Source organism: Narcine bancroftii, chromosome 4 (genome assembly GCF_036971445.1).
Source record: "Narcine bancroftii isolate sNarBan1 chromosome 4, sNarBan1.hap1, whole genome shotgun sequence".
Classification (NCBI taxonomy): Eukaryota; Metazoa; Chordata; class Chondrichthyes; order Torpediniformes; family Narcinidae; genus Narcine; species Narcine bancroftii.
The window spans coordinates 260,719,069-260,742,481 of record NC_091472.1 but is presented as its reverse complement, the minus strand read 5'-3'; the positions used below and the strand labels follow the sequence as shown (position 1 = coordinate 260,742,481).

The 23,413-nt window shown below is 43.4% G+C and overlaps 1 long non-coding RNA gene across 3 annotated transcripts in view; it reads right to left on the bottom strand.

The window, feature by feature from the left end:
- Positions 1–23,413, bottom strand: part of LOC138761904 (uncharacterized) — a 134,979-nt gene that overhangs the window by 108,239 nt on the left and 3,327 nt on the right. For all 3 annotated transcript variants that reach the window (XR_011356597.1, XR_011356595.1, XR_011356596.1), the window contains exon 2: positions 18,738–18,880. This is a non-coding gene — a long non-coding RNA (uncharacterized lncRNA). The remainder of the gene's footprint in view (positions 1–18,737; positions 18,881–23,413) is intronic.

Genomic DNA, 23,413 nt, shown 5'->3' with positions numbered 1-23,413 from the left:
ATCATCTAGGAACACATCACTTCCAGTCAACTCTCTCACATGGAATCCAACTTAATTGTTTCCCAATGCCTATCTGCCTGTTTCTGAATCCTACCAAACATCCACAACCTAATTGTCCTGGCAGACTGATTCTTTCCACGTTCTCCTGCCTCACCGAACTAGTATCCTCTTACCTAAACTCAGCTTTGTCCTCCTGGTCCAATCCCTCCCCACCTACATCCTTGATACTTCCCACTTGAATAACTTCCAGTTCTCTAAACTCAATTTCTCATCTTTATCATGAACATCCAATCACCATAGACAGTCAAAGCCCATCGTTTCTTTCTAGACAGCAGACAAAATTTGTTTCATCCTGGACCTCTAGCACTGTGTCGACCTGCTGGGGACATGGCAACTCGGCCAGAGTGACTTTGGGGGGGATAAGATATGTAGTGTGTGTCCATAGGAAGGGAGGGTCCTGCATCGCAAGATCCTGGATGGAGACATTTTCCTCGCGCCCATCCAGATAGGCAATGTACATTTATTGTGGGTTTACATGTAGGAGCAGGACCCTTTTAACCAGTGGGTCAGTTTTATGACCCCTCACATGGTTCCATAGCAGAACTGGCCCTTGGGATGTAAACTAGGATGGTAGGGTAGTCCCTGATGCAGACTTCCTTGGGAAGGAGAACATTTTTTCGTGAGGGTTGGTATTGGTGACAATACATAACACTGATCTGATTGAGTGGAGTACCTCAGGAAAGACCTCCTGCCTATAAGAGGCTGGCAGCCCACTGGACTTAAGGGCAAGGAGGATAGCCTTCCACACAGTGGCATTCTCCCTCTCCACCTTCCATTCCAGCGGGATTATAAATAGTGGTCCTGCTGGTGACGATATCTCTGGACAGCAGGTATTGGCACAGCTCGTCGCTTACAAATGAGGAACCCCAGCTGCTGTGGATTTATGGCGGGTACCTGAACATGGTGAACAAGTTGTTCAGTGCCCTGATGACTGTGGTGTGGTGTTGTCCAGGCAGGGGATGGCAAAGCGGAAATGTAAATACTCATCGATGACCATGAGGAAAAACACGTTGCGGTTAGTGGAGGGAAGGCAGCCCTTGAAATTCATACTCAGGCTTTCACCAGGTGCACTTATATCTGATTGGTAGAAGTGCGGTTTGGACTCCACACAGAACCAGCAGACCCTGGTCATGTCTCTGGCATCCCTGATGGAGTACGGCAGGTTACGAGATTTGATGAAGTTAAAATTCTCATGACACCAAGGTGGCAGAGATCATTGTGAAGGGTTTTGAGGTCGTTTATCTGTGCACCGGCACATGTCCCTTGGAACAGGGCATCTGGGACCTCATTGAGTTTCCCCAGCCGACACAGGATATCATAGTTATAGATGGAGAGTTTGATCATCCACCTCAAAATTTTTTTATCTTACCCCGCTATGTGCTGTTAGACATGAATGCCATGGGCCATTGGTCTGTGAGCAGGGTAAAATATCTGCCAGCCAGGTAATGCCTCCAGTGCTCCACTGCCTCAACTATTGAGGAGGAGTGTCAGATTTCAGGGCCCTGGAGGGTGTGGAAGAAACTCCCTGGTTCAGTGTGGTGACCAGATAAAATTGGATGCATTGTTCTCAACCTGAAACAGGACAGATTCGTCCACTGCGTACATTGTGGCTTTAGCAATGTCTTTTTTTATGCAATTGAAGGCTGCCCGGGTCTATCTTGTCAGGAGGAAGAATCTGGACTTGATAAGGGGAAGGGCTTTGTCCACATAATTAAGCACCCACTGGGCATCTTTTCAGGGCCTTGAGGCTGTCAGAAAGGGGAAGCACTAGCAGGGGTCATAAGTGGTGGGGGTCGGCGCCAATGACGCCATTCTCCACAATGCAGCCAAGGATTTCCTGGTAGTTAGAAAACACATTTATCTCTGTTGTAGGTGAGGTTTAGGCATTTGGCTGCTGTACTTAAATTCTCTGTAGTGATAACGTAGTTAAATTTAACTTTATACTTATTTACCAGTAAGCAAAAAAAAAAAAAAAAAATTTTTTGAGGGGAAGAGTGTTATGGTGTTATGGGAACATGCATGCATGCATGATGTTATATACATGGAGTTACATTGCATGATGAAGTTCAGTTTGTCGCCATCTTGGCATGAATAAAGATGTTTACAGCTTCTCTTGAGTGAGGTTATTTTCAAAGGGAAAATACACAACAGGAAAAATGTACAAACACCTTACAGCATGGGATTCAAACCCAAGTCCCAATAGCCGGCGCTGTAAGAGTGTTGTTCTAACCGCTACGCCAACTGTACTGCCCTTATAATTAAAAAAAAAATGTTTAAGAACAGTTGCAGAAAAATCCCCGGTATACGGCACCTACAGGAATTGGTAGATATTGGATATGCAAATTTTCCATTTGGTTGAAACTCACTCTTTCAATGCCCAACTAATAAATAGCATTAAGAATAAACAGTTTAAAAGACAAAAGACAAAGCAAAATATAAAGTAATTTGAAATAAATAAGTCTTGTAGTTGTTAATTAGTAAAGTTCACTTTAATCAGGTAATCCCCATAACTTACAACATTTAAATTCAAACCCCGGTCACTGGTGCTAACTGTGTTAATCACTTCACTAACTGTGCCACCATCATAATTAACTCCCACTCCCCCAAGTTTACAGATAAAGCTTTATTAATATACTCAATAATATACTAATAAAGATAAATATCCTTACTAAGTAAGGATGGGGAGACATTTTGGGAGAGTTGTCCCAGCGACAGGTGGGGCACCACCATTTCAATCCAAAACTACCTTATTCAAAGCTTATTCAAGCAGCTGCTGAGGGTGGAGCAATGACAGGGGCACTTTGCTGGCTGAATGTTTGCTCTCATCACTGATCCCTGAGGCACACCACTAGTCACAGGCCTCCAGTCTGAGGCACACCACTAGTCACAGGCCTCCAGTCTGAGGCACACCACTAGTCACAGGCCTCCAGTCTGAGGCACACCACTAGTCACAGGCCTCTAGACTGAGGAACACCACTAGTCACAGGCCTCCAGTCTGAGGCACACCACTAGTCACATGCCTCCAGTCTGAGGCACACCACTAGTCACAGGCCTCTAGACTGAGGAACACCACTAGTCACAGGCCTCCAGTCTGAGGCACACCATTAGTCACATGCCTCCAGTCTGAGGCACACCACTAGTCACAGGCCTCCAGTCTAAGAAGCAATCATCCACCACCACTCTCTATAGCAATGTTAAATCCAGTTTTTCACCTCACTGTGAATACCAAGCTTCTGAACCTTCTTGATAATCCTCCCATGTGGATCTTGTCAAAAGCCTTACTAAAGTCTATGTAGACGACATCCATAGTCTATCATTCGTGATTTTTCCTGGTAACCTCCTCAAAAAACTCTTATCAGATTGGTTAAACATACAAAGCCATGTTGGCTATCCTTACTCAGTCCCTGGCTATCTAAATACTTGTATATCTGAGCTCTTAAAATTAAACCTTCCAATAGTTTACCTACTACTGACATCGTGCTCTCTTGCCTATACTTTGAAGGATTACTGTCGGAGCCTATTTTATACAACCGAACAACAAGAGCTACCCTCCAATTCTCCAGCACGACTCCCATTGCTAAGAACATCTTTAAATATTTATTCCAGAGCCTTTGCAATTTCTACATTAGCCTCCCTCAAGGTCCAGGGGAATATTTCATCAGGCCCTGGGGATTTATCCAACCTTATTTGCTTAAAGGCAACAGGCATCTCCACCTCTTCAATGTGTATAGGTTCTATGATCTCACTGCTTGTTTTACTTACTTCCAATGACTCAGTGCCAGTTTTCTGAGTAAATATTGATGCAAAAAAAAACATTTAAGATCTCCCCCATTTCTTTTGGGTCCATACATAGCTGAACACTGATATTCAAGGGACCAATTTTGTCCCTTTCTATCCTATTGTTCTTATACCTGTAGAAATCTTTATGATTTCCCTTCTCATTGTCTGCCAAAGCAACCTCACATCTTCTTTTATCCTTCCTAATTTTTTCTTGCATTTTTATACTCCTCAAGTACCTCATTTGCTCTGTTCTGAACCAGATCCCCAAAATCCCTAGGAAACCAAGTTTCACCATGCCTGTTAACGTCAATCCTGATGTCAATACACAAAATTAATTTGCATTCTTGATTTTTTTTCCAGGTTGGTTGTTGCTGATGATCGTTTGAATTCCAGATAATGGGGATTTTTACCGCATTGCATTTAAAATATCTTTTTTTCCCCCATTATTCTTTGAACATGAAATCTTTGGGAAAAGTGAGCTTCCTCAAATCATCATGCTCCCTACTCATTAGGTTGAAATCTCCCTGTAGCAGATATCTCAATATAGTTCCCCGTCCCACTCAAATCCAGCTTCCACCCATTTTTTTGCATCACACAGCACAATCTAAACAAGCTCACAGAATTATGTTCACAGATTGTTCAGCCATGACTTTGTGTTGAACCAGCTGTTAAATTTAAAGATAATGGAATACATAATGGAGGCAGAATCTAACATGCAAATGCAACTGAACATTTTAAAGCAGAATTAGATAGGTTGTTGATAAGTAAGAGTGTTAAAGGTTATAGGGAGAAGACAGAAAAATGTGTTGAATGGAAAAATACATCAGCCACGATTTAAAAGTTGGAACAGGCTCAATGGTTGAATGTCCCCAACCCTGCTCCTAAGTCTTATGGTTGTATGAGCAATGCATTTGATTTTACAGGAATGGTTTAACTTTCCAGTTATATATTCACTGCTGCTCTGTTTTGAAATGGCAGAATTCATATTGTTGGAAATCTATTTTTAAAAATATGGCGGCCCTGCTGTACTGGCAGTGCTAGGGCTGGTGCGGACCGACAGAGAGTGGGTAGCAGAGACACAGCGCTTCTCCATGGGCTCCAACCATCCAATCTGACTGCTGTCAGCTCCATACAGGCCTGTTAAATGGCCTGTTAAAGGATCCAATTGTGGTTTGTTTTAAAATCCTGTGACTATGTGATCTGGGCCCAAGATAAATGTGCCTTTGTATAGCCGTGGCCACAAGGGTTTACAGACTCTGAGGAAGCAGAGGACTGGCGCAGGGCACCAGAAAATGGGGAGACTACCCCACCTCACTCCCATTTGAGAAGGAAAAGCAGAGCAAGTGCCCCACAGGATGGTAATCATGGCAGTGGACCAGTGATGGGCTCTGAGGCTGAAGGACACACAGGCGGCAGCCTGTTGGTGACTGAAGGCAAGGAACCCACACAGGCTGCGGGCTGCTGACAACTGCAGTCAAGGGACTTGCACCAGGCTGCGGACTGCTGGAGACCGGCTCAAGTGGCTGAAAAGATACCAGGATGCAAGAGGGTGCCGAGGGCACTGAGGGCTTCCTGATCATGTCAGAGGTTTGGATCTGGACCTTAGGTTGCCAATAGTGTGGACTGAAGGCCGTATGACTGCGGGGACTCTCTTTGGCTTCTCTTTCTCTGTCTGTAAGGAGTGATGGGAAATTTCTGCTGATGGTGAATATTCATCTTCCTTATGTTAGGCTAAAGGAAATTTCATTTAATATCACATTTCCTGTTTTATTACATGACAATAAAGAATCTAGTCTTGAATATCTGAAAAACTGTTTTTTTGGTATCTCTGTTTTACAGAATGGCCTGATGGACTAGCACTTATGACCTGATGTGATCTTCCAGGCAAATAAATGAGGCTCAATAATGGCTAATCCCATTGCAAGCTCTTCATATTAAGGACATCTTCTACTATCAGTCATGAGCAACCTACTATTAGCAACGCCTTCTAGCTATGTGACATTTAATCAAAGCAGAAGAATTATGTGCGGTCATCTTAGTTTACATAACTCATCACTTATATCAGTCTCAAGTTCACTGTCAGCAATAAGGGTGCAGAAACCCAATCTCATAAAGTTTTGCTGCAGAATAATACATTGTTATTTGTATGCAATCTCTGACGTTTAGACATGTTAAACTTACAGAAGCAGTTCATCCTGTGGGATATTAATGTGACTGTTTGTCACTGTTTTGTTCCAGAAACTGTTGAATAAGGAGTGAGGATGGTAAAATTTGCTTTATCAGCTAGGCACTGGATTGATATTCAGATGGGGTGGTGGGAGTGGGGCAGGGTCAGACGAAATAAAGGAGTAGGAGAAATATACAACAGCAGAAAGTTGTCTGGGCATGCATGCCAGCTTGCATCACAGGGGTGATTGACAATCTTTTAACAAAAATATGCTGCAAAACCACTCGAGTTACAGAAAAACCCCTGCCATCCGGAATTCAAGCCACCAGCAGACTCAAGCAACCAACAAAAACAAAAAAAACTAGGAAAATAACTAAAAATAAAGAATAAATTAATGGTTAAAAATACACAAGTTTAAAATAGTAAATGTTCTCTGAAGTAACACATTAACCTTTGGTGAAGATGGGAGTGAATATTTTGTCTTGGTCGTGCTTTGCTCACAGCACCTGTTTCAATAAAGTTCTGTGAAATAGCAACAACATCGTCCAGGATGTTTGAGCAACTCTCTTAAAGCCTCTCCTTATCCCTGCTTAGTAAGAGTCACCCCAGTCTTTTGGGCAGCTCTGTGTGTGGGCCGGGAGTGGAGGAGGAGCCAGCAGATGCAGTGATGGTTCGATGTTTTCAAAGAAGGAAACTGAAAATAAAGTAAAATACTTTAAAGTTTATATATTAATTCAAGGGAATTTTGTTCATTGTAAGTTCAGTGTATTATTTTTGTCTGTTGTCTTTTAAACTCTTTATTCTTAATGCAGGTGTATTCTTTCTTTCTCTCTCTTTGGCTTGGCTTCGCGGACGAAGATTTATGGAGGGGTAATGTCCACGTCAGCTGCAGGCTCGTTTGTGGCTGACAAGTCCGATGCGGGACAGGCAGACACGGTTGCAGCGGTTGCAAGGGAAAATTGGTTGGTTGGGGCAGGTTGGTTGGTTGGGCCAGGTGTATTAGTTAAGTATTATAAGAATAAGTCTCAAGCAACCAGAAAATACATTTATCCAGAATCAGCCAATCCCAAAATACTATATTAAATTGGAATTTGGACCATAAGGGTATTGTGGAGACTCAGTCACTGAGGAAATTCGAGGTAAATATACAGAGGAATTTTGATATTAATGGATGAAGGGGTATAAGGTTAGTGCAGGAAAGTGGCATTGATCTTAATGAATGATTGGTCCATTGAAAGATGACTCCTTTTCATTTTATTTTCTATATGGAGCAAGTATGAACTCAATGAGTTCACTGGTTTCATTCAGTATCTAAATAATATTTCTCTCTGGCCCTTTAGGTGAGAAGTAGCATACCTCTGAGAAAGGCTTGCATTAAATGGGTCAATTTCTTATGAAGCAAGTCTGCACCAACCACCAATAATCCATTTATAACAATTCAATGATAAACCCACTTTTTTCTCCTATCATTCTCATCAACCCCATCTCAATTCTACCACTCATATAAGAACATTAAAAAACAGGAGCAGGACTGGTCCATCGAGCCTGCTCCACCATTCAATGAGTTCATGGCTGATCCTCACCTACCTGCCTTTTCCCCACATTTGGTGAAATTCTGTTGGGCCAAGGAGAATCCTGGGAAGGTGACAACATGTGCGATCCCTGAACCATCGAATGTTCTGTGCTCAAGCCCAGAAGTGTGGGTCCCTGCCTTTCCATGCTGCTCACCACCACCATCTTGCTGCGCCTCGTGGCAGGAACAGGTACCGAAAGTGAAGCACCAAGGAAATTCGGAAGTGAAGCAATGGTGGGAATGACCACCATCTTCCCAGCCCTTGGGTCAAGATGACATCGACAGGCAAAACCCCACCAGTTAAACAATTCAATGATGGAGGTGGGGGTAAACGGTCATCTGACAGATTGCTTAATAGACACTGGCTCAGATGAGAGCTTTATAAACTCTGTGACTGCTTGGCGGTACAACTTAAAGGTTTACCCAATGGACAAACGTTTTTATCTAGCTTCGCAGTCATATTTGGCAACTATTCAGGGGTATTGTACAATACACTTAACTGTAAAAGGTGGGGGGGGGGGCAGTTTTGTAAGTTCTGATTGAATGCATTGGAGCATTTGTGTGCCCCTGTGTTGCTGGGCCTAAACTTTCTGTGTCACCTAAAAAGTGTGACCATGGAGCACTCAGGCCCACTTCCCCCAATCACGATGCAGAATGGAAGGTCCCAAAAGCCAAACACTACATGTGGTGTCTCCACACTGACTGTCGAACCCTCCCCACCACCCCCAAGCATGTTTCAGAACCCATCCCCTAACTGTAAGCTGATAGTCACAAAGAGCAGGCAATACAGTGCAGGAGACCAAGAATTTATTAGAGCTGAAAACGCAGTGGCTGCTTAAAGAAAAAATAATAATTGAACCCAAAAACATCCCGTAGAGAGCCAAAGTGGTAGTCATGAGATGGGGAGAAAAGCCTAGGCTAGTGATTGACTATAGTCAAACATTTAATCGCTTCACATTCCTGGACACATACCCCCTATCCCGAATCTCAGACATGTGAATAAAATTGTGCAGTACCGGTCTATTTGACCATTGACCTGAAAGCTACCAATCCATTCTGAGGACCATCCCTACACAGCATTCTAATCAGTTCGAGAGGGTCCCTTTCGGTATTATGAACGGGTCTCTGTCTTCTAGAGGCAGATGACAAAATGGTAGATAAGTATGAGTTAAGGGCTACCTTCCCCTATCATGACAATGTCATCCGCGGACACAATCTGGAGGACCATGACATCAATCTTTAGAGCTTTCTCCACACAGGTAAATCCCTGAACCTCACATACAATATCAGTAAATGTGTGTTCTGGACTGAACATCCAGTTATCCTGCATTATGTGGTAGAGAATGGTGTCATTGACTCAGACCCTGAGCATAAAAGCCCCCTTTTAGCCCTCCCCATCCCATGAAAGCTTTAAGGAGGTGCCTGGGCTTCTCATACTACGCCCCTAGTGGGTGCCTCATTAGACTGACAAGGTTCACCCCCTTTTAAAATCTGCCTCTTTTCCATTATCGGCCAAAGCCCAGGCAGATTGTAGCTATGCCAGGAGCTATATTGCTAAGGCCACCATGCATGCAATGGACGAGAACACACAATTCCAGGTGGAGAGCGATGCTTCCAATGTAGCCCTGGTCAGGGCCCTTAACCATGTGGGCAGGCCAGTAGCTTTCTTTCTCCACACCCTACAAGGGCACAAGCTCCGAAACCCTTCAGTGGAGAAAGAGGCTCAAGCCATTGTGGAGACACTAGAGGCACTACCTGGCCAGCAGGAAATTTACACTGTTCACTGATCTGCAGCATTCATGTTCAATAATATGAATAGGGGTAAAATAAAGAATGACAAGATCGCGAGGTGGGGGATCAAACTCTCCACCTATAACTATGAGATAGTGTATAGGCCAGGTACACTCAGTGAACCTCCAGATGCCCTCTCCCGTGGAAGCTGCACTGCTGCACACACCAGCCAGTTGCCGTCGTTTCACAACTCTGCCGCATGGCCCACTTTGTCATGCAACGCAACCTGCCCTTCTCTATTGAATATATCAGGGAAATTACCATGTCACGCCAGGTCTGTGCTGAGTGCAAACCGCATTTCTACTGCCCTGACAAAGCACACCTGATAAAATCTTCTTGCCCCTTCAAATGACTCAGCGTCGATTTCAAGAGGCCCCTTCCTTCCACCAATGGAAACGTGTTCTTTCTTAACGTTATTGATGAGTACTCACATTTTCCATTTGCCATCCCCTGCCCAGACACCATCACCACCACAGTAATCAGAGCTCTGCACATTTCACCATGGTCAGGTTTCTCAGCTATATTTATAGTGACCAGGGCTCATCATTTATGAGTGAAGAGCTACACCAATACCTGCATGTAAGCGGCATCGCCTCAAGCAGGATGACTAGCTACAAACCCCGGGGGAATGGACAATTAAAAAAAAAGAGAACTCAACAGTTTGGAAAGCTGTGGTATTAGCTCTCTAGTCTAAAGGCCTTCCAGACTCATGCTAGAAAGGAGCTCTGCCCATCATGCTCCACACCATAAGATCGCTTCTCTGCAGTGCGACCAATGCGACTCCTCACGAACTAATGTTTGGATTCCTGAGGAAATCCATGTTCGGGTTCACTCTTGTATGCCTACGTGGCATACCCAGATTTCAGAGAGGACATGGTCTCGATCAGAGATCTAGAACCTTCAGGTCCAAATACCCACAGTAGACTTGGAACCTCCAAATATCCTGCGCAGGGTTCCAGCCTCGCAACCTTCGGATCTTGAACTCCCAAATCCCCCTTTGAGTCCCAGTATCCAAGACCCACAGGAGGCACATTTCTTGCGTTCATTGAAGTTGTGTAATCTGCCGTATCTCCTTCAGTTCTCAGATGTCTGCAGCTTCCTCTGTATGCGCATTACCATTACAGATTACAGCAAGAAATGCCCCATGTTTAGTTTGAAGTGAAGGACCTGTAGGATGGTCAATCACTGGGAAAAGATGTGTAGGTCTGTCATGAAAATAATACAAGAATACAGAAGGAAAGTACACCATTTCGAGAGAAACAACAGCAGTGACTCCAACACATTGACAATCGACATCGAAACAGTACTCCTCCATGAGACATCCAAGAAAGGGAAGGGAGGAAAAAGTGAATTGCACACCATGATCCAAGTGAAAAGAAACATTCGAACAAGTAGACAATATTCAACTTGAAAATGAAGTTGGATACAGGATCACAAAGCAACGTCTTCCCACTGAGACTGTACTGCCAGATGTTCCCCGAGCGCATAAAGAATGGCTGTCCGGAGGAAGGCACACTAGAAGCAGTAAATGTCACGCTTACAGCCTACAGTGGCCCCATGATTAAACAACTAGGAAAAGTCCAAATAAAAAGCAGACATAAAGAAAAAAAAGCATCACATACACATACTTCGTGGTTGACACTGGTGGATCATCAATCCTAGACCTAAATAGTTGTTAGGAATTACAACTTATCTCTGTAAACAATGAGATCAGAGAGAAGGAACTGTCCAAGAGCGATATCTTGCTTGAGCAATGCCCTCCAATCTCAAAATAGGCTGAACTCATGGACATGTACTCTGAATGCTTTGAATTCAGTCAGGTACTTTGTAAATTTGGAATACCACATAACCATAGACCCAGAATGCAAACCAATAATCCATGCTGCACGGAAAGTGCCAATGGAGCTGAAACAAAGGCAAGAGCAGGAGCTCGAAGAAATGGAAGGAAAAAAAAATGAGTGATAGTGAAAGTGGTCAAGCCAACCGATTGGATGAATTCCATTGTAATAAAGGAAAAAACGAATGGCCGCCTGAGGATATGTCTAGACCCCAAAGACCTAAACCAAGCAATCGAATGAGGTCATCATCCAACACCAATGCTGGAAGACATCACTTCTGAACTAGCAAGATACAAAATCTAGATGCAAACTAGATGCAAAAATGGATATTTGAAAGTGAAGCTCGATGAAGAATCGACACTGCTCACAACATTCAATAATCCATTCAGCCAGTATAAGTTCCTGGGACTACCTTTTAGCCTAAAGGTGAGCCAAAACGTCTTCCAGCAAAAGATAGATGAGACCTACATGTGATGCAAGGGCCCTGTCGGCATCGCAGATGACATCCAGGTCTGTGGTGGAGATGCCATGGAGAAAACAAGAGGGACTGGCATCAAACCCAATGCAGACAACTGCATCATTAAGGAGAAGGAGTGCCAATTCTTTGGAATGGGGTGCACACCTGAAGGGGTCAGGTCAAGCCTAGAGATGGTAACAGCCATTGCTGAAACGGAGCACCCAAAGGACATAAAGGAACCAAGAAACTTTCTGGGCCTGGTTCAGTACACGAGTTCCTTCACCCCACACATGTCAGACCACACAACCAACCTCAGAGGAAAACCAATAGACTTTGCCTCTAAAACCCTGAGAACAGCAGAGATCTGATATGCCAATATTGAAAGGGAGCAGTTGGCAGTCGTATATAGATGTGACAAATTCCTCTATGGGAGACGGTTTGTGATAGAGAGTGATCATCACCCACTAGAACACATCCAGAAAAGAACCTCAGCAAGGCACCAACCAGACTACAGAGGCTACTCCTCCAGCTTCAATATTATGACTTCACCATGAAGTAGAGGCCAGGGAAAGAAATGGTGCTCATAGATGCCTTGTCACATCTTTCCCCGAACAAAATGAAAGACATGGAGATCAAGGTACATCACCTTGTCAGTGTGACCAGGAATAAACTAAACCCGATTAAAGAAGACACAGCAAAGGACGAGGTGCTGCAGCTGCTCTCGCAACAGGTGATAAAGGGGTGGCCGGGAAGGATAAAACAAATACAGCCTACAATACATCAGTATTGGTCTGTCAGGGACGACATATCCCTGGAGAATGGTGTACTGCTGTCAGGGTCTCAGCTGATAATACTAGAGACAATGCAAAAAGAGATTCTCCAGAAAATACACCAAGGCCACATGGGAATGGAGAAATGCAAACTCAGAGTAGAGTCAGCAGTTTACTGGACAGGCATGTACAAGGCCATCGAAAAAATGGTGGTTACATATCCGGCAGGCCAGAAATACAGAAATATACAAAAGGAAGAGATGATTCTCACTAAAATACCTGCCAGGCCATGGCCCACTGTGGGAGGAAACCTGTTCACAGAAAACCAAGAGTGGTATCTCATTGTGTCCTGCTACTACTCCAAATTCCCCTTCATTAGGAAAGTGAAGGACCTGAGAACACCATCCATCACTAATGCAGTACAAGCGCTCTTCACGGAACAGGGGATACTCAAACAAGTGATATGTTACAATGGGACCCATTTCATATCATGTGAATTCAGAGAAATAGCTGCAGATTATGGATTCACCACATTACCCCAAGGGGCATGGATTAATTGAGAGTCATGTATAGACAATTAAACGTACTCTCACTAAATGTCAGGAGACAAAGGAAGACCCTTACTTTGCTCTTCTGTCACTCCGAGCAACACCCTTGACAGCTGACATGAAATCCCCAGCAGAGCTTCTGAATGGCAGAAAGTACATGACAACCCTGCCAAGCAAAATCTGCCCACCAGACGACCAAGAGGAAATAAGAAGAAAGTTGACTAACATACAAGAGGGAAGTCATCAACATTAAAACAAACATGCACAAGCATTACCAGAACTCTTCACAGGGCAGCATGTGCATGTTCAAGAGCCAATTATAAAAACCTGGAGTCCAGCAAAGATTGTTAGAAAACCTGAGATGCCAAAGTCATACATCATTGAGACAGAATCTGGCAGGCAACTGAGGCAAAACAGGACTCATGTTCACCCAACACCAGATCTGACACGGAAAGTGCCAGAAGGATCAGTAGCTACTGTAATTCCAACAACTTCTGAGGAAACATGAGGCAAAACCCTAACCAACAACACTGCAATGACTGCACAGCAAGCAGCAGGAGAACCACAGAACCAAACAGTTGCTACAAGGTCTATGAGGTAGAGAAGCAACCTCCTACCATCAGTGCAATTCCACTGAAAAGAATATAGAACAGCAAATGTATAAAGAAAATAGTTAATTATCAATTGCAATTGCAGATAAAGAAGCAGTAACAATTTACTTTTAAATTTTAATAATTTTTAAAATTTTAATAATTTTTTAAAGAGGTATGTTATATACTGAGGAAACCTGGGACTATTTTATGCTAGAGCATGAACACTAATACTGTAAGAGCCACATCACACTTGAGAGTGGTGCATGCGTGGTGAGATACATAATATCAATATGCAACCCAGTAGCTGAATGTGAGTTAAAAAAAAAGGGCTGTTAAACTTACAAGCCTTTCTAGTGTTTATTAAAACCTCCAATGGTACAACCCAGGCACAATAGTGAGGCTAAATTCAGAATATTGTGTGTAGTTTTGGTCACCTAACTACAGAAAATTATGAGGGGTGTAGTCAGAGTAAATGTAGGTAGGCTTTTTCCACTGAGGATAGGCGAGAAATAAACCAGAGGACATGGATTAATGGTGAAAGGGGAAAAGTTTAGGGGAGTGGTCACAGGTGATAAAGGTGATCCCATCGTCACACAAAAAGTAGTGGGAGTATGGAATGAGCTTGCAGCCTAAGTGGTGAATGCAGGCTCAATTTTAATATTTAAGAAGAATTTGGATTGGTATATGGACAGGAAGCTTATGGAGAGCAATGGACTGGGTGCAGGTAAATGGGACTGGGTTGATTAGTTTGGCACAGACTAGAAGTGCCGAAGGGCCCAGTTTCTGTACTGTACTGTTCTATGGAATGGAAGTGCGGAAAATGTACACTCGTCTTGTCTAAACTAACAGTTGGCTGATTGGAAAATTAAAAGGAGAAATAGGCAAAATCTCTCAAGTTTCAAAGACTTTGCTATGGAACCAAATCAATTGGAAGGATAAAGCTCAGGTTATTTAGTTAACAAAGGACATAAGATTTTAATGAAAACAATTCATTCTGGGATTTAGCAATGCTTTAAATGACTGTACACAGACTATTTTAAATGGAGAATAGTTTCCTTATTGAAGATAAATATTGTAGCGACCTTCTGAAAAACCAGATTACATTAAAATATAAACTGAACAATGACATATGTCATTAACCTGACATTTTAAATTATGAATAGAAAAATTGTGGAAAATAAGTTATAATTCCTGTAACTGTTTCCCTGTCATTAATTTTTTTTCCACTAAAAGGACACCCTGGATGATAGAGAGAAACTAACACTCGAGCAAATGCAGTTTTGCATTTTCTGGTTTTAATATTCACCATGAGCTTTCAGTCCCTATGTTTTATTCACAACAGTAGCACAAGGTGTGGTTCAGAGATAATTAATTCTGGCAGGGCATTAGGATCTTGCCCTCTACTTTTTTTTAAAGATAAGCAACATAATAAAGTGGGAGGGAAATGTTAGGTGTTGGATGACAGACACACTTTACTCTTGGTTCTTCCGAAGTTCACTGATTCCCAAATTAGTCCCATGGTGTAGGTATTCTGAAATTCAATCTGAATACGTAATCGTGAAGCATTTTGGAGAATGCTAATTGTACCCCTTGGGTTGTCAAACTCTCTTCAGCCAAAATGTGTTATAAATAGTGATTAAGTACCTATTATTGAAGCACCTGCAGCTCTACAGCAATCTGCATGAGTGGAACTATAAGTACAGTATTTGAGATTTGCCCTTATACCCTGTGCACTGCCAATTACTCTTGTAATTATAACAAGATGGTCAATTAATAAAGCACCTCATTGGTTATCCATGCTTACTTTTGCTATCACAACCTTTGCTCTGTATTGCCGATATATAAAGGTAACATACAACAACGTTAAAGCTTAAAATAGAAATGCCCAGAAATATTTGCTAAAGGAGCCACAATATTTATCTAATTATCTGTTTATATTTACTGTATTTTTTTTATTCTCATGGCACTTTAAAAAAAATTACAGTTTTGTATGTTAGTGTGTTTACATATCTGTGTAACAGCAACAAGCAAGAATTCAATTGCATCTGTACATCGTACTTCTGTATATGACAATAAACTCTCACTATCATAAATTGGGATAAATGCATATGCCATCTGGATTCATCACACTTTATTGGTGGTGGGAAAAGATTATGAGGGAGACAGGCAGAAGGTTTTAACTATATGTTCATGGGTCCCTTGAAGAAATGCAATGTTCTTATTAACTTTTGGAATTCATTGGTCCATGACTATAAAAGTGGAGAAAGAGCATTCTGAAATCTTATTGAGAACACATTACACAAGCTCACAAACATCCCACTCATCCGACCTGTTTGGGTTCACCTACTCCATTTGTGAAGGAGCCTATGGTTTCTACACTGGTTTCACCTGACATCGCAGAATCCACAAGACTCCAGTGGATACCTGAGGTAATGCCTGATATGATAAAACAAAACATTTCTTAAGTTATAATTGTGGGTAAGTTGGACTAACTTGAATGGACATATGTCCAGAATAGTTACTTAGCTGATTCTGACTCCAGATTTTATTGACAGTTGAATTTATTTTGTTAGTTTCTTTATCTAGAAGACATTTTTGATCTCTGCAAATTCTAATAGACAGGACCTCACCAGCTAACATCAGAGCTTCAAAAATGGACCGTCTGCATTGAGTGACTCAAACTGAATGTTCTGACAAATGCAGATAGTCTGCGCTATTAGAAAGTCAAATCGGCCACTGGAGTCCCAATGATGTCTGTCTGCAGAAGCATCACTTGAGACTCTCCCCAGCCCTATGCTTGGAAATCACCTCTAGGATTCTGAATGATGCAGTGTCAGTCTGGACTCTTAACTTCACTGATATCACAGAGGATTGCAGAGCTGTGGATTAGTATACATTGGAGTGGACAAGTTGCTACATCTTAAGTACTTGAGCTTAGTTTAATATATCTGGCATTGTCTGTAAAGAGTTTGTATGTTCTCCCCATGTCAGTGTAGGTTTCATCTGAATGTTCTGGTTTAAAAAACACATGGATTTGGGATTGTGGTGTACCAGCTTGTGGTCCGGAAGGGCCCGTTACCATATTGTATATCTAAATTTAAATTTAAGTATTCCTATTATTGGAAATAATGTTTGACATTTTAAATTTTTTGATACTTTCTGATTATTAATTTCAATTTAAATAAATTTATCTTTGTCTGTTAAAAATTCCTCATTGCTTTTATAGCCAGCATATTTAAATGGAGCTTTCCAGTGTTATCAAAGTCTTCAGGAAACACAGAATCTAATAAGAATCCTGCAGTCACTGACCCCACACCTCAAGAATCTTGGATGTAATGGCACATTGAGTTAAGTACTCTTTATCTGGATTGGTTAAATATTGGAGAAACATGACAACAGGTTTAGAATTGGGGTGTGGGGACTGAGTGAGCAAGCTTTGACTCAACATTTCCCAAATCTATCAGACCAAAGTTAGTCATTGTAATCAAATGGTTCTCATGATGTTTATATCAATTGGACCACACACAAAACTCAACAGGATAGCGGTTAGCACAATGCTGTTCTAGCACCAGTGATCCGATCTGGGGTTTGAATCCAGCACCATCTGAAAGGAGTTTGTACATTCTCACTGGGTCTGTGTGGGTTTCCTCTGGGAGCTCCAGTTTACTCCCACCATTCAAAATGAATTGGGGTTGTAGGTTAATTGGGTATAATAGGGCAGTGGCTCATGGGCTGAAATGGCCTGATACCATGCTGTATATCTAAATCTAAATTTAAATTGAATTCATATTCCTAATCGACACCCACTTCCACATTCCACTCTTCACCTGTATTCATTTTCAAAAAGTATACAGGCAGTCCCTGGGTTAAAAAAAAAGAGTTCCGTGACCTTGGTTTGTCTTTAACTCAAATTTGTATTTTTACTCAAAGTCCGAACAAGTACATACTGTCCTTATTTAGCTTCAGCTAGTCAAATGTTTATCTTCGTATATAGCATATGTAGTATATATTACCTTTCTATGCATGTAACACACATAAGAAACACATGAAAATACACCCTAACATATTAAACATAATAAAATAGTGCATAATTGGATGATGGAAAGATGTGTGGTGAAACCAGTATTGCATATGTAAATGATAAGACCTTTTCTGGTTGACACTACCCTCACTGGGCAGCACATGACTCCTCCCCTTTCTCCCCCATAAAGGCTATTATGCCACAAGCCTGTCCCCAGTTTGAATCCGGGTCAGTGTGAGCCAGCATCACAAGGGATGCTGTCCATCTCTTGCTAATAAAAGCCTTCAATACCAATAACTTCAGTCTTTGTATAATTGATCGTGCATCAATTTTAGTAGCAAAATTTTGTTACCCTCGGAACATGGACAAATAGTTGAAGTTAGATCACTTAAAAATCAACCCAAGAGAACCCGAAGCAGCCAAAAAATTCACTCTCTTGCACCGCTGCTTTGAAAAGTTCCTCACAGCCTTTGCAGCTGCGAACCAGGACGATGGAGACAAGCTCCATCTGCTATTTTCATACATCTGGCACCGAGTTCACTGGATGGTCCAGGACTCCCAGATATATGGAGATGCCATGGATATCCTGAAACATCAGAACAAGGTACAGGTGAATGAAGGCTATGTGCAGCACATACTTGACTCATGTAGACAGAGAAACTTTCAATGACTTTGTCAGGGCCCTGCAGAATAGCACACATAGTTGCTGATCAGAGATGCCTGTTACACAGAATTCCACTCCATCTATGTGAGGCAAATGCTACTCAAACAGAAACAAATGAGCCTACCTCAAACCATCGAACTGGCGAACACTCTGAAAGTGGCCATCCACAATGCTGAATCATTCTCTAGCAAGCCTGCAGCCACCTCATGGGAACAGGGGCACCCCCATCTTGGGAAGCAGGATCACAAACCCCCTCCCATCTTGACCTGACCTCCGCCGCCATTATTGACCACCCATCTTGCTATTTTTGCATGCAGGGCAAGCATCCAAGGAAACGCTGCCTTGCCAGGGATGCCATCTATTACAACTACAGAAGAAGAGACACTTCATAAGCCCAAGTCTAGCAGCGCCGAGTACAAGCAGGGGGCCACCATCTTTGATGCAGTCACTTCTGGGTACCTAGGAGATCACTTACAGCGATGATGTCTCTTCCATCTTGCTCTTCTTTTCTGGCAATGATCACGCGCCATGAGGACCACCATCTCGACTCCCATCTTACCAGACCACCGGCAGCCATCAGAACTCCTCAGATGATGAGCTGATGTTGGCATTGGTAACCTTGAATCAACACAAACCACATCAACTCTCCAGGACCATGATGGACATTCAGGTTAATGGCCACCCCTCCGCTTGCCTATTTGACAGTGGAAGCACTGAAAGCTTCATTCACCCAAACACTGTTCAGCACTACTCCCTTGGGGTAAGCCCACAAAACAGTGTCTCTCTAGTGTCCCAATCCCACTCTGTAAAAGTTTGTGGCAGTTGTAAAGTAACGCTGACTGTCCAGGGCACAGTATACCATAACTGTAGGTTCCTAGTACTACCACAGCTCTGTGTAACCATCCTACTAGGATTAGACTTCCAGTGCAATTTAAAGAGTGTCACCATATAGTACAATGGGCCCCACCCTCCCCTCACAGTCTGTAATGGGCAGTTTTTAAACTGCCCACCCCTCCCTCGCCATGCGGCCGACCAGCAGCCCCAAACCCAATCACCGACAATCGGCTTCTCCACGCTCCCAATCCTCCCCTGCCCCTGTTCACTAATCTCACCTTTGCCACTAAAAGTAGGTGATATAGTGCCGGGGACAGGGCATTTATTGTGAGACACCTCCTTGCTGAGGGGATGATAGGGCGGTGTATGAGCCTCTGGAGAGCCCAGGTAGTGGTGGTGAAGATTGGGGAGAAACATCAGATGGTCATAGATTATTCTCAGACCATCAACAGGTTCACCTAGCTAGATGCATACCCCCTGCCCCGCATAACCAACATGATGAACCAGATCACACAATACAGGGTGTTCTCGACCATAGACCTTAAGTCTGCATATCACCAGCTCTCCATCTATCCTGAATACCGGCAGTACACTACATTCGAGGCAGATGGCTGACTGTATCAGTTGCTGAGAGGTACTTTTGGAGTCATGAATGGGGTGTCTGTCTTTCAAAGGGAGATGGATCGAATGATGGATGAACACAGGCTGCAGGCCTCTTTCCCATACCTCAACAACATCACCATCTGCGGCCATGATCAGCAGGATCATGATAGGAGTCTCCAAAAATTCCTCCACACCGCAAAATGACTCAACCTGACGTATTACACAGGGAAATGTGTTTTCAGTGCCCATCACCTGCATTGTGGAGAATGGACTCATCATCCCTGACCCCAACTGCATGCGCCTCCCGTTAGAACCTCCACTCCCCTGCTGCTTCAAGCCGCTGGAAAGGTGCCTTGGGTTTTTCTCATATTACATGTTATATAGTCAGGATAATGTGAACTATTTTGTATCCGTGTAAGAATACACCCTTCTCACTGTAGTAACTGTAATGCACCACTGTGGGGCATATGTGTATGTATATGTGTCATGTAAGCATGGTGGAAGGTATCAGTAAGTAAAGCCACCTTTGTTATTTGAACCTTGCATTTCGAAGTTATTTAAGAAGTCTCCCTAGTAACACAGAGACATAACCCTATGCTCAGTGGGTTCCCAGCTATGCGGAGAAGGCCCGACCCCTCATCAGGGCCACCATTTTAACTCTGTCAGCAGAAGCCCGCAAGGCATTCGACCATATCAAAACTGACATTGCAAAGTCCACGATGCACACAGTAGACGAGTCCACCCCATTCCAGGTGGAGAGCGATGCATCAGACTTTGCCCTGGCCTCTACACATCACCAGGCGGGCAGGCCCATGGCTTTTTTATTGCGCACCCTCGAAGGCCACGAAATATAGCACTCCTCCATTTAAAAAGAGGCCCAGGCTATCGTTCAAGCAATATGGCACTGGAGGCAGTTGCATTCGTGTTTAACAACCAGCAGCGGGGTAAAATTAAAAATGACAAATTCCTGAGGTGGAGAATCAAGCTACAATTATGAAACACTGTACCAGCCCGGATAGCTCAATGAGCCCTTGGACGCCCTGTCTCAGTGTACAGTTGGACTGGTTGCAGGTACTGCACAGCAGCCTCTGACACCCAGGGATCACCCGTTTTTTCAATTCATCAAGGTCCATAATCTCCCCTACCCAATCATGGACATCAGGACGGAGATCAAAAATTTCTGGGTCTGCGCGGAGTGCAAACCACGCTTCTTCCAGACTAACCAGTCACACCTGATCAAGGCCACTTGCCACTTTGAACATCTGAGCATCAACTTCAAAGGACCCCTACCCTCCACAAACTGCAATGTGTACTTCATCAACATCATCGTTGAATACTCGAGGTTCCCCTTTGTCATCCCTTGCCCGGACATGACTGCAGCTACTGTCATAAAGGCAATGAACAATCTGTTGACAATTTTCAGATACCCCTGCTATATCCACAGTGATAGGGGTTTGTCCTTCATGAGCTGAATCAGTATTTGCTGTCCAAGGGCATCACCTTTAGACGGATCACCAGCTATAAACCCAAAGGGAATGGCCAAGTGGTGCGGGAGAATGGCATGGTATGGAAGGCAGTATGACTGGCCTTAAAAGTCCAAAGACCTCCCCATCTCCCACTGGCAAGGTCATCCCAGAGGCCCTCCGCGCTACTCCTGTGTAAGGCCACCAACAAGACACCTCATGAAAGCTTCTTTACATTCACTAGGAAATCGGCATCGGGAACCACCCTACCTACCTGGCAGACATTTCCCAGGCCGGTCCTACTTTGCAGGCATGTGAGGACTCATAAGATTGACCTTCTGGTCAAAAGAGTCCAGCATCACGCAAAAACACAGTACGCCTACATGGCGTTCCTAGATAGATGCGAGAACACAGTATCCATCTGGTACCCCCTCACCAACTAGTTGACAGGTATGCCCCTGCTAGCTCTCCAGAGCTTCAGTTCCATACCCCCACCATCTGGCCAACCCAGCACACACACATCCTCCTGACTCAACCAAGTACCCAAGCCAGGCCAACCAAGATTAAAAGATGGATCAGCCAGAGCTGATGGAGACCACCTTGGAGCCATGGACGGAGGCACGCCAGTCAAAGCACCAAAGGAGACCAATGGACAGACTGAACTTATGAGGTTGGCTGACTGCACCACACCATTCTGCCCCCCCCCACCCCCCGTCCCAGACTCTTTTTAAAAAGAGGGGATGAATGTGGTGAAACCACTATTGTATATGTAAATGACATGACCTTTTCTGGTTGATCCTGCTCTCACTGGCTCTTCCCTTTCTCCCCCATAAAGGCTATCATGCCACAAGCCTACCCAAGTTTGAGTCCGGGTCAGTGTGAGCGACCAACACAAGGGATGCTGTCCATCTCTTACTAATAAAAGCCTTCAGTTCTAGTAACTTCAGTCTTTGTGCAATTGATCATGCCTCAAGATGGCTTCTGTTGGAGAGGATGGACCTGGTGCTGGAGAGTCAGGGTTTCATTCTGCTGCTGGCGAGTGGTGGGGGGGGGGGGGGGGTGGTTGGTTACTACTGGAGTCAATTTCTTGAAGTAGGCATCAAGGGAGTTTGTACAGAGCTTTTATTTTTCACTTCATAAATGGCCTTAAAATCCTTGGTAGATTTGGAGCAGTACAAATACAGTGCAGGTGGATTTAGATTTTTGCCACATGAAAATTGGAGGTGGAATCAGCTGCAAAGAAGAATGTTCATTTCTAGCTGCTTTTAACCCAAAGAGGCAGTAAAGAATCACCATACTGTTGGTTGATGAGTCACTTGTAAACCAGACAAAATAAGAATATGCAGTACTGTACATGTGCGATGTTCAAATGCATACTTTTCAATTTTGAATCTGTTCCCACACTTGCAATATGCAGTACACTACTCTCTCAAGTCACCTTTATTTATCATTCATACCATAACTACTAATAGCACAGTACAGATGAAAGACAGCTTCTCTTGGACCATGCAGCAGATATAAATAGGAATTAGTTACTTTAAAAAATCATTAAAAAAAACATATTATACTAGTACACATATGTTCTAGTAATTGAGGAGCCTGATGGCTTGGGGATTAAGCTGTTGCACAATCTGGACGTGTGGGCACAAATGCTACAGTACCGCCTTCCAGATGGCAAAAGGGAGAAAAGATTACAAGAAGGGTGTGTGAAGTCCTTCACAATATTATTTGCTTTCAGCATACATCATGTCTTGTCGATGTATGTCACGGTAGGAAGAGAGACCCCAATGATCTTCTCTGCTGACTCCACTATTCTCTGCAAGGGCTTACGGTCTGATGTGGTAGTTTCTAAACCAGGCGGTGATCCAATTGCTCAGAATGCTCTCCATACATTTTCTGTAGAATTTTGTGAGTTTGGAGGGTGGGAGATGAACCTTCCTCAGCATTTGCAGGAAGTAGAGATGCTGTTGGGCTTTCTTGGCAATGGACCTGGTGTTGAGGGACCAGGTAAGATTCTCTGCCAAGTGCACACCAAGAAACTTGATACTCTTATGCACAGGATACTCACTCGCAATGCTGACTCAACCACGCTCAAACCAGAAGTTGACGGCATTCTACTTCCAGCCAGGTTGTCGGTTTGCAAGAACGAGTTGTTTTTATATTGGACGTTTTTAACCTAGGGATTGCTTGTATATATAGCATGGCAACAGGCCCTTCCAGCCCATGAGCACATGCTCCTAAATGCATCAAT